This window comes from Pelecanus crispus, chromosome 15 (assembly GCF_030463565.1).
Source record: "Pelecanus crispus isolate bPelCri1 chromosome 15, bPelCri1.pri, whole genome shotgun sequence".
Taxonomy (NCBI): Eukaryota; Metazoa; Chordata; class Aves; order Pelecaniformes; family Pelecanidae; genus Pelecanus; species Pelecanus crispus.
Window position 1 is genome coordinate 1,137,054 of NC_134657.1, and position 14,289 is coordinate 1,151,342.

Sequence of the window (14,289 nt, forward strand, 5' to 3'; positions counted from 1 at the left end):
ATCAGATCAGCTACAAACTCCAATGTGTAACCTCAAATCAATGTGGAAGGTGACAGATGTGACACCAATCCATACAAAAATCTCTGTGACCATCCGGACAGCATATGGCCAGTGGGTCTGAATGCCATACCAAGGGACTGAGGCAAACTACCATGAGGAACAGACTTAATAGACACCTGGATAAACATAATAAATTTATTAAGAAAGTGTCCTGAGACTTTCTGTAATGGGGAGTCAGGTCTCTCAGGCCTTGGAGAGATCTTTGAACAGGTCAAAAAGGACATGGAGAAGGATGATGTGGTCAACATCATGTTTTCAAAAGGCTGTGCCTAAGGTCCCTTAGCAAAGGCTCTTATAGATGCTAAGGTGACATGGTTCAGTCCTGTGGACTGATAACCAGCTTAAAAGAGAGAAAACAAAAGGTAGGAATAGATGTCCAGTTTTCATGATGGAAGAGTTCATTGGCAGAGGCCCAGGGATTTAGACAAGGTCCTAGGCTTGTCAGCATGTTTGTAACACCCAGAAGAGACGGTGAAAGCTAAGGCAGCAAAGCAAACCTATTCAAAATGTTCAGACCTGAAAGTGACCATGAAGAATTGCAAAAAAAGTCAAAATGATGACTGGCTGGGAGATAGAATGGCACCCTGAGTCCATGCCAAAAGTCACAAAGTAATTCAGACAGAAAAGAAACCCAAGCTGTACATGGTAATGGGCTCCAAATTAGCAACGACCGCCCAGAAAGGATCTTGCAGCCAGTCCTGCCAGTTTGTAGGACTCCACATGAGAGCGGTCTGATCCAAGCTGAGTGACTTTCTGGCACAGGACAACTTCTCACAGGCTGGAAATAGGTCCCTCCAGGACCTCCCTCAGCATGTGATCCTGATCTCCCCTGGGGCCAGGACCCACCCCACTGAGACACAAGCCAGGAGGATGCAGCAGGAGAAGGCTCTACCTGTCACTGCTGTGCCCCCAGACCCCGGGCTGCTCAGGGCAAGGTGCAAGTGTAGCACAGGATGTGCTCCCAAACTTGGGCAGCTCCAATGGTCTTTACAAACCTGCCCTCATCCTGCACCCGTCTCTGGCTCTGTACAATCATGTGGGCAGCAGCTCCAGCTAGGAAATGATAATCACACATTTAAGACACAGTTGCTGGTGTTATTTTCTTTCCCAATTTGAAAGCTTGCATCTTTTGTGCTCCTCATTTCCATCACTTTTGCCAGCTGTATCCCAATGCCACCCAGTCGCCCCTCTCTCCAGAATGTAACACGGATGATAGGGGTGCTACTGTCACCGGCTGTGCCTGTGACCCCTGGTTTGCATCATCTGACACCCCATCTCACCCCTGCTGACTTTGCCAGGTACTTCACCTTCTCCAAGGAAAACAGTGCAGAAATTCACTGTTGCAGCCATTTGCAAGCCTGCTATACCATACCTGTATCCTCCTTTGCCAGTCCTCTAGCTCGTCTCTCCCTGCATTTGCACTAATCCCCTCCTGCCAGACTCTGAATTCCTCCTTGTTCTCTGTTTCCTCTTCCCTTATGGACACTCCCCTCCGTTTGTCTCACACCTGAATCACAAACCCTAATTACTCCCAGTGTGCTCTCTGCCTCTGATCTCTCTCTAAAATGCCCTACCAATGTCTTCTTCTCTTTCTTCTTAACACTTTCTCCTTCTCTTCTTATACCCTTCTTCCCCACTGCCCCTGACAAATATTCCCTTCAGACGCTGGAGGTTTTGAAGGCTTTGCTTGGCCTTGGGCCTCCCATCCTTTCCTGCTCCTGGCTGTGTGCATCTCTTCGGGGCCATCCTCCCTCCCAGCTGCCCCATCAGTAATGGGACCGGTGCTTATTAAAGATGCAGAGTTACAGCCCTTTCAAGAAATACCATGTAAAGTACAGGCCAAACTCTAGGCAGCTGATCTGCTGGCAAATGCACAGTGGATTTTGGAAACAGCAAAGCTCTTTGTTTTGTTTCAATGCCATAAATTGATTCCAGCCAGGGCCTCCTGCATTGTTCTCCCTTCTTCACCACTGAGCCAGCATCTCCCACAGTGCTCATGGCACCAGTGTGTGTAGAGTAACATGGCCACTGACCTGCATGGGGATGCCATAGCACCCCATGAGGACCTAACCCATGGGGCTTAGTGCTAGCTTAAAATTAAGTGATTAATTTTCACAGCTGAAAACCCTCCACATTTCATCTCATGTTGCAAAAAAATGCTCATAAAGGCACAAACTCCACAAGGAAAAGGGTTATCTTGACAGTCAGCCTTATTCAGTCTCTTCCCAAGCAAAATCCTCCCAGGTCTCTGGCAGGGCAGAGCTGCATCTCCCCTGGCACAAAGTCCCCAGAAAATGCTGGGGACGTGTCTGTGGGAAGCGGGTGCGTGGTCCCACCATGCCGCTGACACCATGATGACATTTCCCCTCCATGCTGGGCAAGGCTGGAGATCTGCAGCTGCACCCAGCCCAGCCCTCCTGTGTGGACAGGGAAGATGAAACCTCTGTAGCAAAGCCAGCGTTGTTTGTTCACAAATACCCTAGCAGTCTCCTATTTTGCAAAGGAGCTGAGCAGGGGGTGGGGGGAGTACTTGAAAAGCAAACGAACTTATGTTTTATGCTTTTTAAGATGTCTAACAGAGTACAAAAGTTCATCTTTAATAGGAGGGCAACACAGAGTGCTTAGAGCTGCGGTTTGACACAGATACAGAGCTCAAATGCCTTTGAAGTATCTTCTGATTCCTCATTCTGCCTGAAGTAACTTTAGATTTATGCAGCAGATGGGAAATAGTCCCTCGTTACGTGGCTCTCTACTCCAGTGCTGACTCTGAGATAAGGCAGCCTCATTGCATCTGCAAGCCTTAGAAGAGCTCTTAGACAGTGCTTTAGTCTTCAGGGGCCTAAGTCTGTAGTCTGCATATTTTTTTTCTGTTTTTCTCTAAAATTAGTCTTGATAAGTCCAACATGTTGTGAGAATCTTCAAAGGAGAACAAGGGGGAGAAAAGTTTGTCTGTGGAGTAGAGGTGATTAATTTCAATTCGTTTGAAAACAGCTTTGTGTGTTTGGGGGAAGAGCTCACGGAGAAGCGACAGGGAATGGCCTCGCTGTGACCCCAGCCTCAAACATGCCGGCTTTGAAGAAGTTGCTAAAAAAGCTTTCCTATGACTCTCGCAACTGCAAACCACACCCTCAGCTGCACCGAGGTACCTCCGAGGGGCTGCAAGGTGGGGGACGCTCCCAGAGGGGGCTGCAGAGAGAGGCCAGCATGTGCCGCACGTGCTGGCGCTGGGGATGGCTCGGGCAAGCAGAGGAGATGATGCTTTCAGCTTCGATTAGCCACGTGCCTGGCTGCCAGCAGGCAGAGCCGCCCTGCCTGCACACAGGGGCTGCTTGCATGGTAGTGTGCACTCAGCAGTGCCAAAATCCATCTTTCTCCTCTCCAAGGGCAGGTGGGGAGAAGCTGACATGCATCAACTTTGTGGGCTTGATTTCTCCACCTGGACCTGACACCAGCCTTTCCTCCAGGGGCTTCAACCCTCCCAGCCCTATGTCTCTTCCTTGCAAGGTGAGTCGAAGCCCCTCACTCCCCACCGCACATTGCACGTGCTTGTCTCACCTGTTTGAACCCAGCCCCTACAATATTTTCATGCACTGAAGCGCTCCTTGTTTCATCCAACATGGCCAGGACAAGACTGACAAGTCCTAGGGGCTGGTCCACCCCCTGGCAACTAGTCCCAGCAAAGAACAAGCCAGCTTGACTCAGGGTGCCCCCTTGCAGGATGCTTATTGGTCCGTGGGGCAGTTTGGGCCACTCCTGTGCTTCCCCAGGGCTTGGATCAGATGGTGGCTGATGGGTGCTGTATGGGGCAGAGCAATGCTGCCATGCCAGTCGTCACCAGGAAACCTTGTATATTATATCGCAAGTTAAGTGAAGTAATTGAGGTTGTGCAAACACAATTTATCCTAGCAGAATTCGCAGCTGTGGCTGAATTGGCTTTGTTTTCAGCTTTGAAGTTTTCCCCACTGGCCAGATACTGAGGGTTGGGTTGTTTACCCTCCTGCAGAAAGGCATTGTTTTACAGACAGCTTGGCATTTCTCTTTCTTGCAAGTTTCCCTGGAATACGCCACACTGGGGCATCACTCTCCTCAGATCCTGCCCAGTGACTTTTGAAGCCTCCTAGCCCCTCGCCCCTGCAGACACCCACACAGGCATGTGAGTCCTCTTCCCTGAGATGGAGCTGCAGGACCTGCTCAGCCTGGCCAGCTGAAGGTGCCTCACAGCCTCCCGAGGTCCCGAGGCTCAGTTACACTGCAGAAGGCAACTGGTGATGTTTGGGAGGAGGCTGCCTGGCACTGTTCCTCTGGGGCATCCACTGGCTGACCCCTCTCCTGGGCTGTCCTGCAAAAACTCCGGTATATATGGCATGACATCATGCTCAGCTGCATGCCCTGGGTTGCAGGATGGTTACTTTGCCTATTCATTGTTGCCCTGTTCCTGCCAGACTGTTTCTGCCTTCTGCCTTTGAGCCTCACACTGGAGAGCTGCTCAGACCACGTACCCCACAGGTGTCCCTGAAATTGCTTGTGTGAGTGGGGAGAGGGTGGGGGGCTCACATAAATGAAGCAATCCTTCTCTCGATCCATCTCCTGTGATGTTTATGCCTCATGCTCTGTCTCTGATGTTCAGAGCAAGCTGATAGCCACAGTATTAATAACTTGTTTGTACAATAATTACTGCTTAATATAAATGATTCATAAAGTCCTACCACGGTTTTGGAAATGGTGTAAACAGGAAAGCAGCTGGAGGACAGCAGTGGGATACTAATGAAGGACCACCACAGGGAATTAAATGTATGAAGACTGGGGAGGAGGGGGATTAATCCAGCCCCTGATGGTGGAGAGCATCCCACTTCCAGTGCTCACCTGCAGCACAGAGGCAGAGCCCAAGCTGTCCAGCCAAGCAGGGTATCAGTCCTGAAATAAGAGGTCTGCAAGAGGCACTATAAACCACAAGGGGCAGGAAGGATACAGGTGCTAGAGCCAGAAGACAACATGAGCAGCTCTGAGACCTCAGGAATAAGGAAGGAGACAGAGGGGACAGGGCTGGACAGCCAGCTCTGGGTAGCAGGAGGCAAGCTGGCAGGTGGGATTTGCAACATCTGGCATGGGGGATCACCAACCTCCCAGCTCAGCTGAGACCCTGAAGCAGGTAAAGAGGTGGCCTGCTGTTGAATGGGACCACACAGACCATCTTCTTCAGCAGCTCTGCATGGCTGTCACCAGCTTTACAGCTCCAGGTTTAACCCTCCGCATTGACAGAATATAACAGATCGGGGTGGAAGCATGAAAAGTAATAATAACCCCAGCTTTCAGGTGACCAGAAAAAATCTTTGGGAGTGGGAAATTGTTATGCCGCATACCAGCACACATACTCATAGCATGTCTACTAAACAGCATGAGCCGTGGTGGATGCTGAGTGAGAAGTGCTCTACTCCAGCCATGGGACCAGTCTGAGGACAGGTTACAGGAACCACCTTCTGGGGTTGTATCCATTTGGCAGGAGGCAAGACCAGCATGAGGATGGGCTTCTGACCTGCCTCTGCTTCACTGGTCTCCTCTGAGTGCCCAGGGAGTGTGGGCACTCCCGGAGGGTCTCCAAGCACTTTCTTCTGAGCACCACTTGGACCAGACCACTCTCACGGCAGCACCTGAAGACAGACACTGGAAACAGCTTTGCAGGACATTGGCCTGTGCTGAACATCCCCCATGATCCCCATCAGCTCCAGCACAGACAGCACCATGGAGAGGCAAAGGGCTTCCTCTACCCACCTGTTTACTAATAAAGCAAAGGCTGCAGGGAAGAGCAAACCAAGATGTGGAAGTATTCAGCCTCTCACTGAACTTAAAAGAGCTGAAGCTGGTCACCCTACATCTCCCATAAGAACATCAGCAGAAATAGTTTCTTTTCCTTTACTTTCTACACAACAACTTAACAAGGGCTGAAGCAGCTAAGCACAGTCCTCTGCCAGCATCCATTGCTCAGCTGCTGGATGTTGATGGAAGAGCAATGCAATGTTAGTGTCACAGTGGCTTTTTAAGGCAAATTGGTGTTGAATAGCAGAAGCTATCACTTGAGATTACCTGGGAAGAGCAGCTAGGAGGTGAAGCAGAAGGGTGAAAATGTCAATGTGGGAGGGCACTGCTATTGTTTCTGACTCAGGCTCTGTGGGGTCCCTATGGAAGGATCCCTGGAGGGTGTGAGTAGGGTGCTGTACCCAAACATAACCAAAAAAACCCCTCAGTGCTTACCCCCATTCCAGGCTAGCCCAGTGGCTGGATAACTGAAGATGCAAATCAAACATGTAGGAAGCAGATATTGACTACAAATAATAAGCTCCCTGGGACACCAAGATCAGTGGCACAGGGTAGCAAACCTGTCCTTCTGCAGCAGAGGACCTTTCCCACCTTGTGCTTCTGAAGTGGTGTTCCAAGAACGTGAGTTTGGGTTGCATCCCAACAGGAGACCACATGTACATCCCTGCAGTACCATCCTGTGATTGTACTGCATCCAGGAAGCTTTCAGCCCCTAAAATCTCAGTGTTGTGGCCCTTTGCAGAGCAGCTGATATCACCTCCTTCCCAAAAAAGATGCCCTTGAAAGCAGCTGCAGAAAGACACTGACAGCAAGCAGTGAGGGTGACACTGTGTGTTTAACACAGTCCTGGGCTGCTGCAGTCTACCAGCCTGGGTCGAGATGCTAGCAGGGGTGAGAAGCCAAGGCACCACTTGATTGTAAAGAAGACCTTGCAAACCTGACCAGGGGCTGGAGTCTGTATGCAATGCAAGAACTGAAGTAACTTCAAACGTTTCAGACTGATTCCCATTTTTAAGTGCTCATGCTGTTGGGCAAGCATGTGCCTGTGAGCTCTGAGGCAGAGGAGAGGGGTGAATTATGGGGCTGTGCTCCTGAATTTCACTGCGACCCGAGCTGGGAAAAGCTGAGGCAAAGGCTTCTGGTTTAGGGGTGCTCTAGCCCCAAGCCCAGCTGAATGTGCTGGCCTTTGAGAACATGACTGCTCGCTTCAGGTTGCACGCCCCCCGCCCCAACAGCGGCCCTCCATGCCACCAGATGTAGTATTAGGAGAGGACAAGAGGTGGCAGCAGCCCTCACCACTGCCAGCATCCCTCCGGAAAGGCCAGGCAGAACCTCCCAGGCCCCTCCAGCTTAGGGTAAAGGTGGGAGCCTGCTGGGAGGGGACACACTGCTGGAGGATGCCTGATGCAGGCAGGCACTGAGTCAGCTTCATGTCCCTTTGCCTAGTGCAGGGTCTCCTTTTGAAGGATGCTGAATTGGAGGAGCATCCATCACCCTGAGGCAGCTCTGCCCTGCAAGCCCAGGACCTTGGGTGAACCTCCAGGGATCTGCAAAGCCAGGTGCCCAGACAGCCACCAGGATTTGGCCCAAGAAGAAGGGACTAAGCATCATGCTTAGCGCTGGCTCTGCTGAACCCTGGGAGCCTTGGGACAAATTAAGAAAATGACAGACTAGAGGGAAATTAATAGAGCAGAAAATCTGAAATGATGTGGAAATAATTCCCCAACTTAAGGAGAGCTCCTTGTATGCTTAATTTCAGAACGCAACTGTTTTCATGTTGCTAAATTACAGTATCAAAGCGAGGGGCCCTGACTGGAGCTTATGGGACATGGGAGCATTTCCATGTATATGGTGAGCTCTCCCATCTGGAGCAAGGTAAGGGCTGGGGTGACCTTAGTTTGTCACAGGGTCAGGGGCATGGGGTGGTGGTGACTGTCCTGGAAAAGCCAGTGTGCTTCTTGTCACATTCATGAAGATTTGTCCCATTTCCCTTTCATCCCTAATTTGGGCCTGCCATAAGCATCTGCAGGGGGAGGACAAGGGGATGCGGGGGGGGTTGTCCATGAGGTGTCTGCTGGCCCCTTCCCCCTTACCACCAAACTCTGCTCCCCCCCTCTTCACAGAGGTTTCTGTCCCCTCTGCTGTGCCAAGCAAAGAGGCTGAGGCACAGCCCAGCTTGGGAGACAGATGAGCTGGGAGGGCTGGAGGGAGCAGCCGCAACGGGAAGGGAGGAGAGGGACACTCCTATTTCATGGAAACCTCCTGAATCTGCCCATTGTGAGGGGTCTGGCCCCAGCTGCAGGGATGTTGCCGGTGCCCTGACCTGGCCCTCTGCCCTCACGTTTCCTTGGCTGGCACCTGGGACAGGCAAGGGCTGAGCTGGCCCTGTAAATATGTCCCACCACTTTCAGCCATCTGAATGCAAATGCCTGATCCTGTGCAGCTGGGCACAGAGGGAGTGAGCACTGGAGACCCAACTCTGCCTCTGTGCCAGGACCTGTAGGACTGGGATGGAAGTCTCTCCCTGGGCACATTGCCCGTCCAGGGAGCTGAGGCCTCTTGGGCAGAGACCACAGAGAGCAGACACTGCAACATCCCTGGGGAAACACATGCATCCATGAAAACAGTGCCCTGCGCCCCAACCCTGCCCAGGGCTCGGTGGCAGCCCATGGGCGTGCTCTGCCGGACGGTGTCAAGGGAAGAGGGCACAGGGAAGATGCTCTCTCGGATGCTGGAAATATGTTGGGAAGTCTCCAAGGAGCCCCAGGGAGAGAGAAATCAGCTTCTTTCCTGACAAAAGAAGTTTTCAAGGTGTCCTTTAGGCTTCACAGCGCATAGTGAGATTGATCTGTGCTCGGCCCCCCAGAGAAAATCACCAGTCTGTATTTTTTCTTTCCTCACACGTAAATGGTCAGGAGCTGCCCACACATCCCTGCCAGCAGAGCTGGGAGCAGGAAGCCCCAGGCAGCCAGGAGAAGGGAGGCAGGCAGGGCCAGCGTGGGTCCTGCGCTGCCTTGCACCAGGCATCAGAGCTGCATCTAGCCCTGCCTGGAATCAAGGGCTTGGTTTCCCCCTCTCTCTGCAGCAAACACGGCTGGCTACAGACTCCTGACATACAGGGGGTGAGGGGCATGGATGGGGAGAGACACAGCCCTGGGATGTGGGCAGAGCAGCAGAGGCATCCCATCCGGACACATGGCCCCCAAACTGCCCTGGGGAGAGCACTGGGAAGAGGGAAAGCAGCTTTTTGCTGCTAAAGCACTGCAGTCCTGTCCTGTGCATGCTCCAGTGTAGCCTCCATTATGCATGCATGACCATGCAGACCTGCATCCCTGATGGGACACTCCCAGTTAGGAAATCAGGGCTCCACAGCGCTGGGCATCCAGGTAGCACATCTACACAGAAAACTTTCACGTATCACAGGGATGCTGCAAAAAGCCCTGACCCACATGAGTGATGCTGGAAGGACCAGCTGGAGCGGCCTCTGTCCTCTTTCTGCTGAGCTAGATCACTCCCGGCGTCCTTGCTAATCAAGCTGAGTGGAGATTTCAGCCTTCCTGGGAAATACCTGGGCTTCCCAAGGCTGCATCCACAGCCCTGTTCATCCCTGCCTGCCCTAGTTTCATCCTGCTCACTGCTGAGTGCCGGCAGTGCTGTGTATTCCTCCAGCACACGCATCTCGACACAAGCCAGGGAAATTTCACTTTTACTACAGCAGATGGAGTCCAAAGCCTGACGTCCGGGAGAAGAGAAGCGTGCCCACCGTCCTCTGCAGCCACAGACTGCATAGGGCTCTCCAGCCACCCTGCTGGACTGTTCCAGGGCACAGAGCACCTCTGGGCAGAGGACCATCCTTCTGCATCCCCCCAGGGTCAACATCTCTGCTCTGATAGCCTCGACACGGGCAACCAGGCATCCCCGCTAACCATCCCCGTGCACACATCAGCTATTTACCCTTTGGTACATAAATCTCAGCAGCATGGGATGGTGCTTCCCCTTTGGTTAGGACATTTCCAGTTCCAAAAAGCCTGGATTTCCCACCTAGACTGGACCATCTGGGCCATCTCCTGTGCTTGGGTGGCCACAGCTGGCATTGCCTCAATGGTGTGTCTGCTGTCCTTCCTTTCTAGCGCTTGTAGCATCTAGTGATGGTCTGCTGGCAGAGTCACTCACTCTGCCCCTGAGGGCCCCTGTCCTTCTGTCCTGCAGCTTTGAGCCCCAGATTAGGCTTATTGGGGACACCTGGCTGAGTGTGTAAAAAAAATCTATTAACCATATGGGACTGGTGGGGTGGCTAACTGCTTGCTATGCTGGGATGGTCAGCTTGCCCTGCATCTCCCACCAGTGACTCCAGTCCGGTGGATGTGGTAGGGGGAAAGCCATCCCCATCCTCATAAAGGCATACCAGTGGCCTGGAGCAGCCAGGCAGTGAGGAGTGGAGGGGCAGAGGAAGGCAGAGCAAAGGGAGCTGAGGCAGGGCAATGAGCCTGTTCTGCCACCATTCCTCTGGGCTCTGGATGAGCACAGACCACTCATGCTGCCAGAGCAGAACCCGGTGGCTTTGGTATGATGGCTGGGACAAGGACGAGCCCAGGGACCTGCAGGGGAGAGCGTGTGTGTCAGAGAAACCCCTGGCCACTCACTGTGTTGTGCCAGCAATAGCGTGTAAAGCACTGTCTGTGCGAGAGGAATCGCGTGTCAAGTGCTCCCCAGGGCCACAGGATCGCTGCTTGCCGCCGCCTGCCTCCATCCCTGTCCTCCCCACGCAGGAGGCAAAGTCAGAGCAGCGGAAAGCTTCTGGAAGCGGCATCCCAGCAGGCAGCCCACCCGCCAGACAGGGAGGCAGCAAAGGCTGCTGCCGGGGAAGGGCTGCATCCATCAGCACAGCCCAGACTCTCCCAAACTGGTGACGTGCTCCCAAAACAGCCACCTCAGGACAGGGGAGGCAGTGATGTTTGGGGCTAAGAACTGGGTCAGCCCTTCGGAGACTGAAGTGCTGAAGTCAGTGCATTTAGGCTGCTTTATGGCATCTCAGCTCTTGGCCCGTTGCTACTCCATTTGTTTCAGCAGACTGGCTTATACCTGTTGTGCATTGGAGGTTGTGCTCCATCACATTGCCTCCCTTTGGAGTGTGGGCAGCTAAAGCATGGAAACCCCTTTGCCCTTGGCTAAGGGGTAGCACAGGAGAGACACAGAGAACTGGCGTATGCAGTCCACCCACGTTAATGTTGCCACTACCATTTCTCAAACTGCACCCAAGAAGTCACACCATGTGTGGGCAGACAGAAAAATTAGCTCTGGAGCTAATTGCACCATCTCCTGAATTGCACCTGCTGAAGGTCAATGAGTCTCTGGGTGGGAACAGAGCTGGTGGTGCATGACTGTGATTGAAATCCACGTGTAAGAAAGGACAGAGCCTTTCCCAGAGCAAAGCAGCACCAGAGAGGATGGACTGGATTGTTCCATCAGGGAAAGAGCTAAACCACACAGCCCAGAAGGTCCAAGTTGCCAGAACTGTCATGAAACAAGGCTCAGCCAAAGATTGAGGTTGGAAGGTCTCTCTGGAGGTCCACAGTCCAGCACCCAGCTCCAAGGATGTCTGACTTCAAAGTCAGATCAAGTTGCCCTTGGCCAACTGAAAGCTGAAAATCTTCACAGATGGAGATTTTTTGGCTCCCAACAGTACTGCCTGGCAAATTTTATGTGTGCACATGATTAACAGCACAGATGCAATTCAGGGATGCAAAAGGCAGAGGGAAAGTTTTCAGCTGCAACATTACCCAGCCCTTTCCAGATACTCAGGCATTTAATTCTGAGCAAAGTTCTGGTGCCTTTGATGCCTCCTGAAGCTCTCATGTGGGAAAGAGACAACCGAGTTCCTGCTGAGCACAAGCCACGTGCTTGTGTGTGTGGATGGAACCGGGGAGGAATGGCTGTTCTTGCACAAAGAAAGCTGAGGCAAGTTGGGATGGACAAAGTTTTAAAGCCAATGGTACATATAGGCTTCAAGGTTACCTTAGAAAAACACAGGGACAGAGGGAGAGACAGATGCATTACTATCTTTGCTGTGTCCCCTTCTCCCTGCCCCACAGAGCAGCTCTGAGAAAGCCCGTTAGCACTCACATTGTCCCAGATAACTGAAAAATTTGAACAGTAGGAACGTCCTTGCTAGGTACAATTAGCTGCCTGAAATAACCCAGCTGAATTCTCAGGAGCCAGGCTTATTCTGCAGGCCTGGTCATTAGGAAAATCATCAAGATCTTGCTGAAGAGAGAGCATGGATCAGCCTGTTTGGGAGCAGACCCTGCATCTCCAGAGCAGAAGCAGAAGCTGCATCCTTCGTGCAGGAGGTACCTGGTTGCACCCTTGACCCGTAGCCTCTGCACTGGGTGCAGGGTCCGACCACCTCTTCCCTTAGCAGTGCTGTTCTGTGTCTGGCCATACCCAGCCCCATCATATCGTGAAAACAATTCTGCCTTTGGCATAAGAAGTACCATTGCGAATGCCAGCCTAGGAAGAGGGAGAAAGCCAGATGCTGGCAGCAGCAGCAGGGAAAACAGGCTGCAGGCAGCGGGGCTTGCTCCAGAGCAGCAGGGGGTGGCAGGGGACAGTGGCAGGCAGGGGCAGGGACAGGGACAGGCGGGAGGGAGTGTACGGCCGGCAGGCAGGCAGGAGCAGCAGGCAGGAGCAGAGGCAGGCAGCGGGTGGTTAATCAGCCGTCTGCTTCCGTGACTGAGCTCGGCGTTTGCAGCAAAGAGCCACAGAGAGGAGAAAGCCTCTTGCTCATGAAAGAAACATCAGTGCTAATCGAATCAGGGTCCAGCCCAGCAGCACGCGACAAGCCACGGCGGCTCATTCATATTTCATGCTTTGCTCCACTCCAGCAAGATAAAGCCCAGTGCAAAAGGTGGGGGAACCCTGCCTGGCCTGGGTAGAACCCCAGGACCATGGGGGAGGCCAGAGGAGAGGAGAACCAAGGGCTGAGCTGCACATGGGCTGGGGCCGGGGTGTGGGAGCATGGCTGAGACTTGCCAGTGAGTCAGTGACGTCCCAGGTAAGCTCAAGTCAGCGCTCACTGCCTTTCAGATTCTGGCCTCTGAAGGTCACCAAAGCAAGTGGGTTGTATGGGGTTCCATCTCTTCTGTGGCTGCTGGAGGCTTTTCTTGGCCCCTGGTTGTGGGGCAGTTGCTCCTCAGTGCTGCTAGTGGTGGGTGGGAGTCCAGGAAAGCCCAAGCTGGTCATGGCTGGCAAGGTGAGGAGAGGACAGCACCCATGACAGACAGTGACCCCTTAGGGTCTGGTTGCCCCCCTAAAGTATCTCTTTAGGGGCTTTGCCCTTGTCTGCAAGAGAATCCCGAAGACCCTACTGCTGTGGGTTGGGGGTGTGGGGCACAGATCCCTTCAGCAGGCTGCACAGAGCTATTGCCGATGTAGAAGAGGCAGATTGCAGACAGGCTCCTAGCTGGGAGTTAGACAAATGTGTGGGCAGCCATCTCCACTCCTCGTGTGGCTCTGACAAGAAGGACAGAGGACCAAGACAGGAAACTCCTGTCTTAGCTCCAGAGACTTGGCAGTTTACTGGTGCCCATACCCAGCATGCCCAGACCAGTACATCAGCTGCCTGCTGGCCTGCTGCCTCTTCCTTCCCTGTGTTGGGTTTCCATCTCCCAATAGTACTCTCTGCTTTGGCTTTTCACATGGCTCAGGGACCCACCATGGAGAAGTAACTGGGTTTGGTGCAGGTATCACTGGTGTTGGCTCAGAGCAACCTGTGGGTATCTGCAGGACATTCCATTCAGCCCATCACCCTTCCCCCCCTGTCTTGCTTCCACCTCTCCTCTGAACCCATCGGCTTTGTCAGGAGCACAAAAAATAGCAGCAGTTCAGAGATTCATATACGGTTCAGTGGCAGCTGGTGGGTCCTGCCCTCCATGAAGCACAGCTTGGCCACAAGCCAGTTGTCCTGACCACCGAGGCTGCACTCTTGGAGGGCACGGGCTGCCTGCTGTGGCCAGAGCAGAGGTGCAGGCTCCAGAAGCAGAATGCAGGCAGATTCCAGTGAAAAATCTGGGGGCCCTGCACACCCCTGCAGGCAGCAGACATTGCTGGCTCCCTGGGACTGCCTGCACTGCACCCTGCTTTCAGCCAGAAGCCATCTCCTGAACTCCCAAAACTTTTCCATCTAAAACTGGTGAGACACTTCAGCATCAAATAAAGAGGTCTGGAGGCATTCTCAGGCAGGTCCCCCAGCCCTGTGGTGCCAGGAGTGTCACTGGCAGGGAAGACACCTCCTTCCCAAAGCAGACCTGTCCTACCCCAGGAAGTTGTGGATGCAGGTTGATGGCTAATCCAGGCTCAGGGGTAACTGAGCCATGCAGAAGCAGAGAAATGTCACCATGGAGGAAGAGTAAAGGA